General features: G+C 40.4%; 1 long non-coding RNA gene across 3 annotated transcripts in view; it reads right to left on the minus strand.

The window, feature by feature from the left end:
* Window positions 1-17509, minus strand: part of LOC144056000 (uncharacterized) — a 95214-nt gene that overhangs the window by 44784 nt on the left and 32921 nt on the right. The window contains exon 4 of one of the 3 annotated variants that reach the window (XR_013294971.1): window positions 10988-11144. The exons of the other annotated variants lie outside the window; for them this stretch is intronic. This is a non-coding gene — a long non-coding RNA (uncharacterized LOC144056000). Of the gene's footprint in view, window positions 1-10987; window positions 11145-17509 lie in introns of those variants that run through there. 3 annotated transcript variants of the gene reach the window in all.

The following is a 17509-nucleotide window of genomic DNA, read 5'->3' on the forward strand; positions in this document are numbered from 1 at the left end:
GTGCCATATGTTTAAAAGTAAGTGTTGGTGTATTTGAAATACGGGGGCCAAATCTCTCTGAGGTGGACTGAGATTGTCTACATCAGCCTGGAGCGGAGCAGTGATGGACGACCGCAGGTGTTTACAACAAGCTGGTGGCATGAGCGGTCACGCGAGGTGAGCTCGACAGGATGATGTGTTTGAACATCTCCCTCGCTCGCTTCTACTTAAATGTCTGACTGAAAAGTCTCGGGACGCATACAGAAGCAGAGGATAATGCATGATAGGCTGTCAACATATAAGCTGTGCCTCAATTCGGGCTCTGTGCTTCGCTTGAAAACTCGACTAGATCTGATTCACATTCAGAATGTAAATGATTTCTCAAATTCAGATGTAGTTGGCATGTGGATGCATACGTGCATTCATAACTACATTAACTTAAATTCACATCTGTAACGCAATCCACATTTTCATTCACATCTGCAGCAATGCGTGAATTCACATCTGAATCCATGGTCATTCACATATGTAAGTGAATCTGTATTGACAACTGAATCCACATTGTCTTTTACATCTGCATTCGTGTTTGAATCCAAATTGGTATTTCCATCAGTTTCCGCATCATAATTCACATAAAACTTTTTTCAGACCGATACCAGTAAGAGTACTCAACTCTTGAGTAGTCACTGATACCAATACCAAGTACGAATAACACTAGTACTTTTGAAAAATTAAATTTCCCTAAAAAATACTGTAGTATCCTTTTAAAAAAAAAAAAAAACTATATATTTCAATACAGCATTTTCTTAAAATGTGCATGAAATTAATGGCCTTTTTCTCTTTTAATTTCTAGTTTGGAAAATGGCCACAAGAGTTGTGTCTATACTTCGAAATACTGGCGGTGTATCACCCCAAAACTGATACTTAGCATCGGTACTCGCCCATCCCTAGTAGTATACCTTATATCTACATCTGAATACACAACCTAATCCACCTTTTTTTTCTCCACATCTCCATTCATATTTAAATCCAGATTTTCACATCTTCATTTAAATATACATCCATCTTAATCAATAACGTCATTCACATCTGAATTCACATCCACTTCCGTATCTGTATTCACATTATCATTATTATTCATATCTGTATTGATGTATAATCCACAGTTGAATCCAGGTCAACATCCACATCTGAATTAGCGTTTGTATTCACAACTGAATACTGTACACATGTGAATCCAAAACTAAATGTGCACTGTATATCTGCAAACACATCTGTTTTCTCATTTGCATCTATGTATGACTCCAAATCTGAATTCCCATCTGTTCAAATATCATAAACTGGTCAACGAGAGGAAACATGCACATTCGGGTGAAGATGAGTTGCACGTACTGGAAGTCCAAATCATATTAATAGCCATCATTTAAATAACATGTTGCATTGCAGAGTCAATATTACGCAACATGGATCATTCCCAGGGTGCAGAGAGGTGGGAGGGGGTGCAGCTCTAATTAAGTTGTTGGCTAAACAGGCTCCTGGCCAGGATGTTTCACTCTGTGGCATCATAGATAATTAAACAACAAAATGGTCATTTCAGGGCCCAGTGCTCAATGGCTACTGTGTTCTCGTTCAAAGGCGAGCAGCTGATTATTCACGTCCACTGTGCTTACTAGCTGTTGAGTAGAAGTGTGTTCTCACAGGAGCACAGAGCATGAAAACAATTAAAAACACTTCACTGTTAATGATGCCACTGCACTGTAAAGCCTCTTCCGTCTTCTTCCGCATGCTGTTCCCACTTTGTCTATGGACTGAAAATACTTTGTGTTTTGGCACCCACTGTCCCAACAGATCCACGCTAGGAAAAAACATCTATTTTATCCTCTTAATGCCTAGAAAATAAAAGTCTTTGAATTGAGGTCGTGGATTATGCAAACGCCTTATCCTACCATCACAATATTAGACTTGGTTCTAGTTGAGTTGGTGCTCTTACATTTTGAAATGAAATTTTACTGTGGGGAAACAGTGACCAAACCACTGCAGGGCTCCAGACTGTCCCTAAATGTTTGCATTTTGCCCCTAAAATTTGAAACTTTTTTTCAATCTATTTGTGCATGTGTGACCAGTAAACTTGCAGTTGTTGTTTTTTTAAGAATTCATTATTTTTGAATATTTTTGTTGCTGACAAACCTTTGCACTACATTTATCAGTAATGAAAATAAATGTAAATTTAAATATTTTGCTGGTTGATTAACTGTGTCCCGTTAAATTTTCTACTTGCGCCGTTAAATGTTCTACTTGCACCGTTAAATACAACCAAAAAAACTAAACAAAACAAATATCACTTGCTATACCATCACAAGAGCCACAAGTCGACAATTAAGCACATCAAATTCCCTGCAGCACAGGCCAAGCAATGTAGCGTGATCGCCTGCACCCAATAATGGCTAAGCGGGTCGTAATATCACGACTCAATTTGAGTCGGATGTGTGTCTTGACCTCCGCTGAACCCCTGAGACTCACCGAACCCTAGGGGTTCGATCGAACCCAGGTTAAGTACCACTGATCTACATTCGCATCTGAATCCGCAACGAAATCCAAATCTGTATGTACAGCAACCAGATTCAATTTCTCATTTATTATCGCATTTATTCGTATCTGCGACCTCTTCTGAATCCTCATCTATGTTGCTATCAAAATATACCTGAATATCAAATCATCTGCATTTGAATCCACATCGGCATTCAAATGTTAATCATCATCATCAACATCCAAAATCTGTGTCAACATCAAAATCCACATTTGCATCTGTGGTCACATCTAAAGCTAAATCTGCATGCAAATCTTTTTTAAGATGTGACTCTACACATTTACAATATATGTGCAATAATCCACGCATACAAATGTGCTACTGATCTGTTGCAAGACAAATTAAGGTTGTTGCTCCTTGTCACCAGCGAGAGCTGTGAGAAACACTTCATCAGGATCAAATGAGGCACTTCAATATGGCCTCTCCCAACACAATGCCGGAGCGAGTCAAAGGTTAATGAAAGGGCACCTGGTTGGGAGGATGAAGACGTGGCAGCATCCAGCACCACGGGGATTAGCCCTGTTCACATATCAAAGGCCTCCCCTGGCTGGCGAGGCTCAATCTGGATTTGGCGGGGGAATCTGCATCCATCACAGAGATATTTAGCCAGGCTCTTCATCTTCCCTCGCATCGCCAACCTCCAGTCGGACTGACATTCACCGTAGCCCGTCAGGATGAAAGGATCTAAGTTTGCCTCCAATTTGAAGATATATTAAAGGGTTTCCCGATATGGAACATTGAAGTCAAGTTACTGGGAAAACTCACAGGCAAACTTTACTTTTGCTTCCTTGTGGCTCAAGCGGGACATCGCACAAAGTATTTTCATAAACAATGGACAGGGGTATGTTTCTTTACTAAATTGCTGGAATTTAATACAAAACAGAAAAGGACTATGTCAAGTTGAAATGTAGCAAAACGACAAGAGCCAAAAGCCGACTACCACAGAGGGAGAAAGTGCTAAAAAAAATTAAAAAATAAAAGGCAGCAGGTAAAAAAAGAAAAAAAACACTTTAAAAGTGAAAGATGATTTTCTATTTATAAAGTAATTTGTCTGAGACTGCCTTAGTTGGGGCTGATGTTTTGGTTAGCAAAAGAGTTCAAACTTGGTAAATGGACTGCTTTTTATATAGAGCTTTTATCTACACCAAATTGTGCCCAAATCGCTTCACAATTGAAGCCTCCCCATTCACACACACATGGCAGACTATGGAAAGTTGTGAGAATGGACTTACCAAATCCAAATTTAAGCACTCAACTTCCTGTTCAGCACATCTGATTGCAAATGTACCTATATACTATATAACCCGTAGTATTATACTGTGCATGTGTTTCTGCATGTGACAAACAAATAGAAAAGAATGTTGTCAGGGACTTGTGCAGCTATCGCCATAAATTGAACGCAGCACTACAGCTTTTAGTCATAGTGTTCTTTAAAAGATACACCCTCGGGGTTTCAAGCATCAGTGTTTCTTTGTGCCGCTGTCATGAAATAATGTGGGAATACTTTATGTTTATCCCTCAAATGAGCGTGTATGGAATACCAACAGTTGCCGGTGCAAATATAGTGATGAGTTCAGCCATCCCATGTTTGTTTTTTTTGCAACATTTTAATCACAATTATAGTCACTTAATTCACAGTAGCCTACAAAGTGTTGTAATCCGCTGGTAATTACTACATGTCTCATACATTGTAGAGATAAATTGAAACAGATGGTGCCACAGTATTGAGAAACTGTCTCTTAAGCAGTAAATAGAGTATTTTTGTTTGTTGGGCTCTTTACAGACAGGGATTAACACAGATTTGTTGTGTTTGCGATGCATTTGTACATGGGATTGACATTATTTAAAGTACAGTTCGGCAAGCACGGCAAGATTGGCAGGTTGTTATGGACTAATTAGAGAAGATGACTCAAGTTTTGTTACTTATAGTACATAGTGGAGAGGTTTGTACCTTAGATCAGAAAGTTTTCTTTTTCTGTTGAACCTAAACTAATCTATAGCAGAAATATGTGTGTCCCATTTGTTTCTAATAATGTCGCAAACAAGTTGACGATCCTTCGCGATGCTGCATCACACAGCTGTTTGAAGCTACCCATTCATGTGTTAGCGAGCATGTAGCTAATCACCTCCCTGCATAACAAAATGATCTCACTTCAAAGAATGCACTATTGTGTTCCACACTTGGCCTTTTATTTTGGTATATTTTACATAATCACTTTTTGATTGTTTAGAGGTTTTGTCAACGTGTCAGTTTTATACAGAACAATGAATGTGGTGTGTCGTTCTCATTGATAGAGGTTTATTTTCAGCACTCTACTCATCATCAATCTCAAATGATAATCCTCAAAACATTAGCTCCCAAAGCAAGATCTGTTTTGATTTTAGGGGAACTCTGATGCGAGAGCCAAAGACAGACAAGTTTGTTGTAGCTGCACTCAAAGGTCATCTTGGGACTCATTTTAGGTCAGCGCTTGAACCATCAAAACTTTAACTTCCGGGGATTATCTCTCTTTGTTAGTGACCGAATTTGAATATTACTTGACATAAAATGGCCCAGTTTGACGGGGGACAATGTTGATGTTGCCTGTCACAAGTTTCAACTGTTCTTTCTATTTTAGGAGTAATATGCACTAACCCAGGAAGAGACATGAATGTTGACAACAGTAAAGGGTTTAAAGTTTTTTTCTTTTTCTTTTTCAGAGGTGGCAAATCCAGGTCCAGAAAGTATAGCTAGCTAGCTCCCATGGTTACCTGGGCTGTGTCCGAATGTGCACCCTACTTCCTATATAGTGCCCTACTTAGGGGTCATGCCATTTTGTAGTGGCGTCCGAATGTCCAGGGAAGGAAAATGTAGGGCACTCAAAACTACCTACAGTGCAATCTGAAAAGTAGTGAACATTGATGTTCACTCAACTGGGTTGAAATAGACCACAATGCATTGCTAATATGAAAAAAAAACATGGCGCAAGCAACAGCGCAAGCACGGGAATCAAATCAGATGCATTAATATATACTATGAAAGTAATAAATTAGTTTTAGTTGAAAATATGTAGACCAAAGGAAATAAAGAACAGTTTTAAAACATTTTTATTCAAAATAAATAGTGATAATGATTTATGTCGTAAGAGTTACGGTGATCATGTGATATGCGACAAGGAGAAAGTAGTGAGCTGGCTGTCCGAATTACCAAACAGAATGAGGGCACTACATATTAAGACACTATATAGTGAAGGGCTATGTAGTGAATGAGGGGTTAGGGGACAAGGGGGGACATTCGGACAAAGCCCTGGTTACCCAGCAAGTTTACCTGCTAGGGAGCTAGATAGCTAGATAGCATCAGGGGCTGAAGCCAAACTGTGGCAGGGTTTTTATTTTCGGCGAAGGTGCTAGCTAGCGAGCTCTCTAGCTAGCTTCCATGGTGCTTGTTCACCTGGAGGGGAGCTAGCTATCAGGGTCTAAAGCCAAGCTGTGGTAGGGTTTTTATTTTCTGGACTTGGATTTACCACCTTTGTGTTTTCACGTCATTGGCAAAGTAGTGATGAAAATAGTATTGAATCAATTCACACTCACTCCACAATGACTGAAAACCATTCCAGGCCATAGTCCACCTTTCTCCCAAAGTCAGCTCACTGGCAAACAAGATAAGCACAATGGAAAATGGACTGATGTTTTGTTTTTCCCAACCTCTTGACTCATTACTCTAGTCTCCTGTTGGAGATACTGTTATATGGTTGAGTGACCTTAGACCACAGGATGCTGTGAAGAATGTGCAGGTAACGAAACCTTTGTATCTCTGAAAGACAAATCGTTATGTTCAGCTAGAAAGTCATTCTTAGAGGGCATCTGCCGTATCCACTCGGAAACCTGCTTTCTAGGTTTTCAAGCCAAGTGCCAAAACTTGCCGCAATAATTGCTTGATAGTTTGACGTACGGGTAGTTTCTAGCCAAACCCCCGACAGGAGGCACAGGCCTGGATGGAGAACAGGTATTAGCCCCATAGATCATGTAAAATTAGCAGCAGGAACCGCTGTCAGCCCAGACATTGGCACTTAATCTTGGACTTTTGGCAGACTGTTGCCTTAACAGGTCAAATGATATCTATAAATCAAGAATCCCCTGGTGGGGAGCGAGAGGGAGCAAGAGGGAGCGAGGCAAACACAAAGAGCTGGCACTGAAACTCCTAGGGAATTAAATCTCAGTCATAAAGCCTAACCCAAGGAAATAATCCAGTCTATTTCATAAGGGATTAAATCCTTTAAAGAAGATTGATTGCCTCTTTTTTGCTTTTCTACTCAATGTAATCCTAGATTATGAAGATCACATGGGGTTAGATTTTAAAGAAATCTGAACGGTATTAATGGCAAGGTGGCGACCATTGTGACGATCGGCATGCTGATCCGTCACATTAAGACGTTCTTCTTGGGAAGATGTGCCACAACTTCACCGCCAAGTCCTGCTGCTCACACACGACAACGGAATGTAATCTATCTTGTTTGTGCTTTACTCACTTTGCAGTTGCTGATGATAAGTTACTCTCCTTTAAGAGGTTGTTAAAAGAAGGCCAACAATCACACTGCAAAATGGAAAACATAAAAACAATAAAGGGAGTCTTGGCAGTGAAACTCAGAGAAATGGATGTGTGATGTGATATTCACTAGCATCATCATTCATTTTGGCTTGTGGTCCAATATTAACTCTGCTTTAATAGTTTATGTTGACGTCTCTGTGGGAAATTCTGGCTCTGCTAAACACTCCTGTAATGTCATTTGTTTTAGCCTTGGAAAAAAAGATGGCTAATTATGACCATCAATGTAGTTAGTAGGTTCGTTCAGTTGTTAGTTACTGAGTGCGTGTGGCTTGAGAGCTAGGTGGTTATCTAAATATTTGGTCAATTTGGTTATAAGAGTTGGTGGGTTGGTTGGTTCTGCCATTAATTGCTTATGTAGCTAGTTTCCTACTTGATTGTTATTGGTTATTTTGGTAGGTAATGAGTTAGTGTGTTAGGAAGTATGTTCGGCCATTATTTGTTCACTAGTTGGTTGATCAGTCTGGTTGTTAAAATAGTGTGATTTTTACAATTTATTGGTTGTTATGTGGTCAGTTGTTGGTATATAGTTGCCCGCCCGATAGTTATACCAGGTAGTAACAAAATGAAAATATACTGACAAACACAAATTCTGCTTCACAAACATGTTGTGTCTCTTAATAGTTTGTGATTGAGGTGAGCATAAAAGTTAGATATTGTCTTTCTTAGGAGTCTTACTAAATCATTGTGTGCTAACCAAAGTCTCACAAAAATTATACCACAACATTAGGGGATTATTTGGTACAAGTTAACGAAGTAAATTGGTTAAAGGTGTTACTGAAATTGTTGCTAATTTTCACATAACTTCATGATGAAGTTGCATATGTGCCAAGGCATAATGGAACATCTCCAGAATCTATATTGTACTACTTGTTCCAAAAATATATTTGTGGGAACCCCGATAACAAGAACACACACAATTCATTGTGACTGTGCCAGGGCGATCTTGATGCATGAGTCTGGCTGTTCTGCCTCTCTTTTTTTCCCAAGTTCTTTTATTTAAACTCCTGTTTTAAGAAACTTCCTTTGGTTCACCTGGTTTGCTCCCTTTTGCCACATTAGCGCCACCTGCACACGTCTGTCCCGCCCTCTTCCTCTTTAGCGGCCAATCAGTTTCCTGCCAGAACTCATTTTCTTGTGCCCTTGCCAGTTCGGAGACTATTTAGTTCAGTCTCACTTCCTGTCCAGTCTGGTTTCTTCATTTCTTCCGTGTTTCCAGTTTCTCCTTTCCTAGTTTGTACTAAGTTCTCCTACTTCATGCAGCAACACTTAAAAAGAGCAGAGGGGCCTCGAACCATCGAACTTCATTGGACATTTTGAGTTTACTTACATTTAATAAATATCAATAAATTTCAAACAATTAAATAAAAATAAACACTTCTTTGCAGGCATAAGTAAGTTTGATATTTGGTTGATCGGTGAGATATTTGCATGACGGATTATTTATTTTGATAATTGATGGGTTTGTTTTTTAATTGGTTGCTTGGTTGGTTGATTTGTCCGTTCGTTTGGTTGTGTGATCTGCCTTTAACTTTCTTGCTTTCAAGCTTGAACCTTTCAGATAAACAATTTTGAGGTTACGTCAATATAAAAACATAAAACTTAAGCCCCCCCCCTTTTTTGTTTTAACTTCACACAGATGTGTGTCCATTGTGAGGCGGGGGAAGCCAAATGTGAAAGACAGGCTGGAATTGTGTGAAAAGGAGCCTTTAATGGTTTGAGATCATGCAGTCGTATAGTGGGAGTCCGAGCAGGGAAATGAGAGGTGGCGATGGAAATTGAGCCTTGTGGTGTGTGCGCGCGTGTTTGTGTGGCTAGAGCTCATGGGAAATGCTCTGCCACCCATGGAACTAATTTAAAGTCCTCGTTTGGAGGTTGTCACATAACGGCCGCTGATCTGGGCGCGTTCAGCGGCGCCGACGGGCTGTCAGCCGTTTGATAGACAGGCCGCACCTCTGACTGATTACACACTCGACCGGACCCAACTGTGATCGGGTGCACTTTATCCACCCTGGCAGGACCAACGTGTGCAGCATCCCTCAGTGTACCATCACCTCCTCTCTCTCCATTAACACCTTGGCACTATGAATAATCCCCGAGAGTTCATGACTTATTAAATGGAATGATGGGGGTGATGCTACTGTAACACCTTTTGTGGGAATGAAAAAGTAAACATTTGGCACATTTTGATGGCTAAAATAGAAGCCATAAAACACCTCTGCTCTGAGCAACTAGAGGAAGGTTGAGATAAAGTAGAACACAGCTGTGGTCGACCAATTTTGATTTCAACCAAAAGTGGTGACAAGCCACTAACTCTAACTCACAAACATACTCAATCACTAACAACTAATGACTCAATTTAAAATTTGTATAAAACCTGTGTGAAACTGTTCAGCATCTCTGTGTTTAGAATCAGTTTAGTCATCCATCACCGCACAGAGGCAGGCAGCCGACATCTCACTCTGTCTGGAAAAACAAAGTCATCAAATCAGAATTCTGGCCTGTCTACCTGCAAATCTCCCTCCATCTCTGGATTACACTTAAGTCCCCCCAAAGCTGGCCTCGGCGCTACATCAGAGGATGTGCGGCGAGGGAAGTTGCGCAACTCATTAAGATCTCACCCGTCTTCCCCGGGGGTGGATCCCTCATCCCACTAAACTTGCAGCCTTTGAGCAAATAAAGCCACGTAAGAAGGTTGAACTATACAACACCCACAAAACTCTCTCAACTTTTGAGCTAAGTGAGGCTGTTGAGCTGGAGGGCAGTCCAACTGAACCATGTCACTGAGCGTCATCACACCGCATTGCAATGATATGGAGAAGGAAAAATAGCAAAAATAGCAAAAATGTGGCAATGTTATTGATTATTGACAAGATATGTGGACTAAAGCAGTGCGTTGACCTGGGATGGGAGCCAGGGTCAGCAGATACAATGAAAATGAGTTTTTTTATAAATAATAGTTCTAGTTCAAACAAGTCCTGTGTTTTTTATTTTTTAAGACAAAAAAAGGGTTGTGCTTTACCTTGAATAGTTCGCTTTCCTCAAACAAGTTTTCCCAGACCAGCAATCATTCGCAATTCACACGGGTGGGGTGATCAAAAGATGACACGATTGATTGCTGCTATGGTCTGGTGGATGCACGGCTACTTAGTGGCGGCTAAACTGCTAATTGTACTGTGCATGCTTTCCACTAGTTGCTCCACTAGCTTGTTCTAATGATTCAACAGGATTGTTGTGTTAATTGATTTAGAGTACTTACTTACTTTACACAACGTCTTCATTTACTTCACGAATCATAAAAACGACGGGGAAGAACGATCTTGTCGAAACTGTTTCATCTTGGGAAGATGACGCCAAGTCATGGCTTGTTTAGCTGCGCGTTAAGTCATTGTTTACGTCTTGTTTCTTTTACCTTCTGTTTATTTCTTCAACTCGCAAACCGCAGAAGAGAAGGAAAACCTGCTCTGATTGGCTGATGTCACGCACATTTCTATCGTATCTGATCACTCGCTGATGCTCCCAGCTCTGTCATTGTGATATCACAATTCTTAATCATGTAGCACGGGGCCCTATTTATATTGCCCTTTGGGAAAGTAATCGATAGAATGGGGGATATTTTGAAGCTGACGTGTATGCTTAAAAAATAAATAATCTGAGCGTTATGAGAAATTTAGGTTGCCATGCGGCTATTCTGATTTTGGTGCGTCAATGACAGAGATTTGTGATCTGGGAAATAAATTATAAAATGATTCCAAGTACCCCTTGCAATGTGCGCACGTAGTATTTATTTCTGTTTGATACATTGAATGAGTTTTTTTCTATGTATGTTTAAAATATCCAACTGTGTGAGTGTTCATTGAACACACCAAGAGTTTACTGCCGAACGTGAATGACGTGCTTGTTTTTCTTTTGCTCCCCTCCACGCATCTCTGGCACCAAGTATGCAGGCAAGCTACATGATCAATGAACCAGGACCAGTCTCAAGATCCCAACCTGTAATTTTTTTGACACAACACATCAGAGCAACATCGTTTTTGCACATCTCGCAGTCCCCCCGCCTCTCTCGCCTCTGCCAATTGTCATTCCATGGCAGCACATCGCCGCTCGTGTTCTTCCTCCCGCTCTGCACTGCCATGACAACGTGCGGCGAAGAGCCCGACCAAGCTCGAAGGCCTCCTCCGGTCGAGGGGGCTCTGCTCGCCTCTGCAGATGACTGCGCCGTTTCATTTATTTCATGATTGGGGGGTGCAAAACAAAAGACGAGATTGAAAAGGAGATAGAGCAGCCGGGCCTAAAGACGCCTGTGAGACCGAGCCTATACAGTGTTACTGGCAGCATGCCACGGGAATCTCTACTGTCTGCTGTCACCGAGCAGACATGATGAAATGTTTATAGCTGAGGTTAATTACGTATTCTGCTGAAGGTCCTGAAATAAGGCCTGGGCACTGTGGTAAAAATAAATTAATTAATGAAATAATACAGTAATAAAAAAAATAGAATGCATGTCTTCAAGTAGCTCCAAACAAAACAGTGGATTGGTATAAACAGGAATCGGTTTAGTTTGGCATCAGCACACCAAGCCTCCTGCTGGGATGCAGCTATTTTTTTGTGCTGGCATTCAAGAGTTGTTTGTTCACAGTTGGATGATAGGATCAACTACCAGGTGAACATATAGTCTTTCAATATGAGGCTTACAGAAGCACAAATGTGGTAATCACTACCGGGGTTCCTCGGAATTAAATTTTGTACCTACTGCATTCCCGTGACCTCAATTTGAATGGCACCAACCTTAAGTAATTCAGTAGTAAAGTCAAAACTACAGCACAGTGTATTTTGTTCTGCTAAATATTGGAATTGGCATCGGTCCTATTTGGCTTTTAAAAAATTACACATAAACCCAAAAATCCATATCGGTCCTATTTGTCTTTAACATAGTCCTCTTTGTTTTATGTTAAACCTCAACTCAGAATGGCAATAATCCTCAAACGAGCATTTGAAGAATTGTTCGAAATCGGCTGCTTTTTTAAAAGTTCCCTTCCCTACTACTTTTAGCACTCATAATGAACATTATGCTTGCAATTTAATACCAAAAAATCGTTCAAACCACAGTTTTTAAGTCATGTGACTCATAAGTCAAGGTACCACTATATTCATGTTTTATTTTCATACCTCTGCCAAGCACAAGTTGGTCACTCCCTGTAGTGAATTTCAAGAAGAATAGCCTGAGTCTATCAAAGACAAATATGAAAGCTTAATGCATCTTTTCAAATGTTGTCCTCATAAACAAAGTGCATAGGTGCATTACAGCGCTCATTATTGAGTGCTTAAGTCACTTGGCAAAATTAACGTGAACGTAGAAAATAACTCCAAACTACTTTGAAAAAGAAGGGTGAAGTGAAAGTTGATTCATCACCACAGTTGCCATAGTAAAAAAAAAAAAAAAACATCTTGAAAGACGCCGTGGCGCGCTTTTAATGAGGTGCACAGCAAGATGCAGACGATTGCGCTTCTTTTTGGAGTGAAAAAAAAAATGCCAGTCAGCTTCATCGTCTGCCCACTTTTTTTTTTCTGCTTTGAAGGCGCCGCCAGTGACCGGCTGCGGAAGAGAGCGAGAGAGAGAAAGAACGAGAGAAAGAAAAGGCCTCTCGCTGCTTTGATGCCTCCATGGAGCCACAGCCATTGGGGCACAAAGAGAGGCGGAGAGATTACTGATGCAACATAAGCGAGTGGGATGGCTGGTAATGTGCTCCAGGGCACGGGAACAAAGTCGGACGCTCAACTTTCACGAGCAACCTTTCCTCGCTCGTGACGATTTCAAACAATCGCCCCAGAGAGGGCGAGCCTTTTGGTCGGAGGTGACTTTAATGTTGGCAGTATAAGAATTACAATTTCAGGAGGCTTTGTTCATCATTCACGCATAAAACATGTTTCTTCCCAGAGGGCATCTACTTGTTCTACACCTACATTACATACATATACATTTGGTTATATTTAGCGGAGCCCAGACCTAAATCGTATTGGGAATCTGGATGGTATAAATGTACAGAGCACTGATGCAAAATTTGACGCATACATACATAAAAAATTCTCAAAGTTTTAGTTTTAAGGTTTGCACATTGATGCAACAAGCTTGTTGTATATACAGCAATACAATTTTAAATAGTAAAAAAAAAAGATCCATATTAGGCCTTCTTTTAATTTTGTATTTAGCTGATGACAGATTCTTTTTTATTGAATTGCAAAGGCAAAAGGTCACATTATTTTATTTTATTTTTTGTTTAATTCTGTTTTTACATCATGGAAATCTGTTAAGGTTGTGTTCAGTGCATGCATTAAGCACTTACAAATCTTCTATATTGAAATGCAGGACAGAAAAGTCAGTTATCATATCTTCAGTATTGCTGGTTGTATATTCTCGAATTAAATTCACTTCAAGTTCACCCCTAGAGACAAAATGGCCTTTAAAGACTATATAGTGCAGTATATAAAGAGCGAGTGACAGTATGTGGAGGATTCTAGGGCTTATTTGCAGTAATCTCGGGGATGTGGTTTGCGGATGTGTTCCTCCCGTCGGTGTCAACCTTGCCACGGGTTACAGAGACGTCGGAGCAGTGAGCCTGATGCCGGAGCATGTCCCAATTGATTGGCTTTAGCTGAGGCCGAGCAGTAGGAAGTAACATTCATGCAGTGATACACACGCCAAGAGTGCTACCTCCCAATGGACACACTATTTTATATTGAACTGGTATTAGTGGAAATTCGTTGGACTCAAACTTCTGGAAAGTTGGGTCAGTTCATCTTTGACTCAATTCGATTGGGTTATTGAATTAACGCAAAACGTTGAGTCACATGAATAACCCACATTGGGTTGCTTTGTGTTATTTAAATTAAATTTGATCCAACTTTTTGGGGTAAAACAACTCCAAAAGTTGGGTCGGTCCATACTTGATCCAATTTGGGTTATTTTAAACCCAACTGTATTTAGAGTGTTCCGTGCAGATAAGCTGAGACCACACACAAGCCCAGCTAACTTAGGATCCTCTCTTCTTCTTGTTTTTTTTTATTTCATGCTGTGTAAATGTGCCTCTTTCTTCCTGCACGCTGTTTTATGGTAATGCAATTCAGCGAGGTGTCAAACACGGCTCCGTGCGTATTCCCATCGCCACCTCACCCCACACTGGAGGTCCGAGGAGACGGAGAATTCAAGAGTTGCAGATGTAGCCTCATCATGTCATACATGTTTGAACAGTGCGACCCTCTCGTAGACAAACACAGGACTGAAGGCTCATTTAAATTGGACATATTTCGGTGTGCACGAGGCCCCGTTGCTGTCGTGTTATCCATCCATCCATTAAATCAAATTCCGCCTCGGGGGCTGGCATGCATTTGGCGGGGAAACTGCAAGAGTTGGGGGGGAACAACAGCACGTACGTGAATTCCGTTCCTGATCCCAGTTGGATTTTTACACCGATGAATATCAAGCAGAAGGGGGGGGGGGGGGGGGTAATGGGTTTCACACAGGACACAGTCTGCAGCAGTGGACCACGGCGGAAAGCTCCGGGGAATCAAGCAATGATGAGGGAGGTCTCCAGGTCTCAATATTAGGTACATCTCTAATTAAATAAATTGGATGAGCTACCGTATATGGAAAAAGTCTGCCGGATGTAATCCTTGTCCGAATGCAAAAAGTACATAAAGTGCTGCTTTTCCATCACAGACCATTTTAAAATTGACAAATAAGAAACATATTGATTGTGCGCTCCTTCCATAAATGGCTACTTATAATTACTACAATTTGCCGATAATTACGGTGCACAGCTTCACAGCTAATTACCAGTTTGTAATGATATTTCTCAGAATTCCTGGCTGAAGCTCCGACCGCAAAAGGACACTCGGCGAGTGCAAAGTGCCCCATGAGGCGGCCCCCACCGGCAGGTTTACTCTCACTGCTAATGAGACAAGAGGTTTTGTCCCTCGTCATTGCTTCTGCTTTTGTAGCGGAACATATTTCAATGACAATAACATTGCAAGGTATTGCAGTTCGGAGAGTGGGTAACTGATTGCTTTACAAGCATTGTTGTCGCCTCGTCGCGGTAGGGACAGGTTATTAGCTAATAAGAACTATAAACCACGGGTCTTAGACAACCATGTTTATATATCCACCAGGCCTTCGTCATTCTTTACAATATGAAAAATACCATACAACCACATTCAGGGATGAGCTCTGCCGTGAATAATGAAAAAAAATAATAAAGCTAGTACTTCACGGCACCCATAAAAAGGTTTATAGAAAATGACATAGCTACAGGTGTCAAATGACCTCTCACCTCTCAACGTGTTTTATATTTAAAAGCTTTAAGGTTGAACAAATATTTTGAGAAATTGGGTGAGAACTAGAATCATTTTAAAATGTATTGACAAACTAATTATCATTGTCAAAGATTAGAACAGATGAGTCAAACAGGAAGACCGTCACGGAAAGGTCAGGTGTTGCTTTGGAAATCAGAATCCACTGTCATCATGAAAATGCAGCAGAATAATGAAACTTAGTGGTCTTACTGCAAGTGGCCAAACATTTACACAAATACGGCATAAAGATAAGTTTTCTTAGTTTAAGACTTTTTTTTTTTTTTTATCAAATATGTAGGCTATTTTTGGCATGACAATGCTCTGCTACCTATAGTGAGTGGTTAAATGAGATTAAATCAAAAGAAAATCACATTATTAATATAATATATATATACACATGTCAATTATGTTTATGCTGATTTCATAATAATGAATATTTTGCATGTGTCCCTGATATTGCCGTCCACCCTACCGGTTATATATATATATATATATATATCATTGTCATTGATTTGACTTTTACTCAAAATGAACAACTTTCTTGCTTCAATTTAAGGCACAATCCCCTCGTGGAATATATTTTGCCCATTTCCATACAAGTCAGCAATCTCCACCGCCATTAAAAACGGCAAAAATTGAATAGCTTTTGGTAAAACAAAACATTTCATTGCACTGTCCCCCCCACAGTGGACAGTACCCTCACAAATACATGCATCCCAGATGGAGCTTGCAATTGGAGACCTCTAGTGAATAATCTTCTCATTACTTATCATGATGAACTGTGGCATGCAAATATCAATAAGGGACTGCGGTGAAGCAATCCAATTAAGGCCCAAAAGCTGAAGTCTCATTAGTGCTGAGTCTCTAATAATGCAAATGACACCCCGCTGTTAATCAACCTTGAATATAAACAGTGTCCGTGAATGCACCACCGCAGGTGACGGTGCGCACTCGCACGTGATGAAAGGCCAGCGTCAACACCGCTCACAATGGAGGTTTTAGATGGTAGAAATTAGCTGCTACTTCCCCTCTGTGAGCCAGCAATGGCCAGAGAAGTCTGCTAATGTTTGAAAGTACCCAAAAGAGTCAGGGTAACAAGCCTATTTTTTTCCCACTAATTTCCTTTTTATTTTCTTGCCTTAAATATACGGATGTCTGCTTCCTCAGCACAGTCGAGACAAACCCCTAAACCGTGAGTTTTGCACCAAACCTTCCTTTTCATGGCAAATCTTCAAAATATAGTAAGAAATTAGATAGAGTAAGAAAAGTAGCTTCGTAAAGTAGTGTCGGCCATCTTTCTAGGATATAGTGAACCCCTGTTATTCACGGGGAAAACGGCCTTGTTGCATGCCTAGTTATTTCACCCCAAGAGGGTGACCAGCTCAGCTACTACTTCCTGATTCATGAAGGATGACATTTTAAATGGATGGATGCTGGCATTTTGATTCCGGGGTAGAGCGTACCGTTCATTAATTAAAAAGTCTAATGAATTACGAATTATAATTGTTAATAAAATAACCACAAATATTTTGCATACACATTTGTTCATGTTAAATATTAAATAAAGGCCCTTGAGCGCAAAAGTTTGCTCACTGCTGCTTTATAAAATCTAAGATTGTTTATGATGATGAATTTGGTGATGGATGCAACCGGCGGTGCTCTTGCAAGTTGCAAGTCTGCAACATTTGTTTTTATTCCCGTGCAGAGGCTTAAGTTTTGCACGCGGTGGTAAACACATTCCTTTGCAACTCCTGCCTTCCTCCGTTCCTCCATTATGAAGTGCTTATTGAACACAGAGTGAATCCATTCAAACTTTATCCGGTGAGACTTTTCCACTCTCGCATCTAATCAGATTTATGTCGGGCGGGAGCCTCCAGAGGAGGTTATTTTTCACCAAGCTTGCTCAGCTCACAATCATTAATAGCAAAGTGAGCAGAGTGTCTAAAAAGCTGTGAGCAGCCAAGAAAAGAAAATTAAATTATGATTTCTTCTTCTTTTTTTAATCCTCT

The sequence above is a fragment of the Vanacampus margaritifer genome, chromosome 8, assembly GCF_051991255.1.
Source record: "Vanacampus margaritifer isolate UIUO_Vmar chromosome 8, RoL_Vmar_1.0, whole genome shotgun sequence".
Lineage (NCBI taxonomy): Eukaryota > Metazoa > Chordata > Actinopteri > Syngnathiformes > Syngnathidae > Vanacampus > Vanacampus margaritifer.